This window comes from Scylla paramamosain, chromosome 27 (genome assembly GCF_035594125.1).
Source record: "Scylla paramamosain isolate STU-SP2022 chromosome 27, ASM3559412v1, whole genome shotgun sequence".
NCBI classification, from domain to species: domain Eukaryota; kingdom Metazoa; phylum Arthropoda; class Malacostraca; order Decapoda; family Portunidae; genus Scylla; species Scylla paramamosain.
The window spans coordinates 20,571,299-20,572,759 of record NC_087177.1 but is presented as its reverse complement, the minus strand read 5'-3'; positions in this window follow the sequence as shown (position 1 = coordinate 20,572,759).

Here is a 1,461-nt window from a genome sequence, read left to right as displayed (position 1 = left end):
ATCAGTCAGTGGAGCCGAGGCTTGCTGGTTTTTCCCATCCTTCACAACCCAACCGACACATATACACACACACACATTCTCTCTCTCTCTCTCTCTCTCTCTCTCTCTCTCTCTCTCTCTCTCTCTCTCTCTCTCTCTCTCTCTCTCTCTCTCTCTCTCTAACTCCCTTCGTGATTTCTGGCATCTAGCCAAAAAGTATCTCCAATAACTTTGCTGCTTCTTCTTTCCCTACTCTATTTCAACCAGATGGCACCACTGCTATCGCATCTATTTCTAAAGCTGAAATCTTTGCTCAAACCTTTGCTAAAAATTCTACATTGGACGATTCTGGGCTTGTTCCTCCCTCTCCTCTACCCTCTGACAACTTCATGCCACCTATTAAAATTCTTCGCAATGATGTTTTCCATGCCCTCGCTGGCCTAAACCCTCGGAAGGCTTATGGACCGGATGGGGTCCCTCCTATTGTTCTCCGAAACAATGCCTCCATGCTTGCACCTTGCCTATTCAAATTCTTTCAGCTCTGTCTGTCAACACTACCTTTCCTTCTTGCTGGAAGTTTACCTACATTCAACCTGTTCCTAAAAAGGGTGACCGTTCTAATCCCTCAAACTACCATCCTATTGCTTTAATTTCCTGCCTATCTAAAGTTTTTGAATCTATCTTCAACAGGAAGATTCTTAAACATCTATCACTCCACAACCTTCTATCTGATCGCCAGTATGGGTTCCGTCAAGGCCGCTCTACTGGTGATCTTCTGGCTTTCCTTACTGAGTCTTGGTCATCCTCTTTTAGAGATTTTGGTGAAACTTTTGCTGTTGCCTTGGACATAATTATCAAAAGCTTTTGATAGAGTCTGGCACAAAGCTTTGATTTCCAAACTACTCTCCTACGGTTTCTATCCTTCTCTCTGTTTACTTCATCTCAAGTTTCCTTTTTGACCGTTCTATTGCTGCTGTGGTAGACGGTCACTGTTCTTCTCCTAAATCAATTAACAGTGGTGTTCCTCAGGGTTCTGTCCTGTCACCCACTCTCTTCTTATTATTCATTAATGATCTTCTAAACCAAACTTCTTGTCCTATCCACTCCTACGCTGAAGATACCACCCTGCACTTTTCCACGTCTTTTCATAGACGTCCAACCCTTCAGGAGGTAAACATATCACGCAGGGAAGCCACAGAACGCCTGACTTCTGATCTTTCTAAAATTTCTCATTGGGGCAGAAAAAACTTGATATTGTTCAATGCCTCAAAAACTCAATTCCTCCATCTATCAACTCGACACAACCTTCCAGACAACTATCCCCTCTTCTTCAATGACACTCAACTGTCCCCCTCTTCTACACTGAACATCCTCGGTCTGTCCTTTACTTATAATCTGAACTGGAAACTTCACATCTCATCTCTAGCTAAAACAGCTTTTATGAAGTTAGGTGTTCTGAGACGTCTCCGCCAGTTTTTCTCA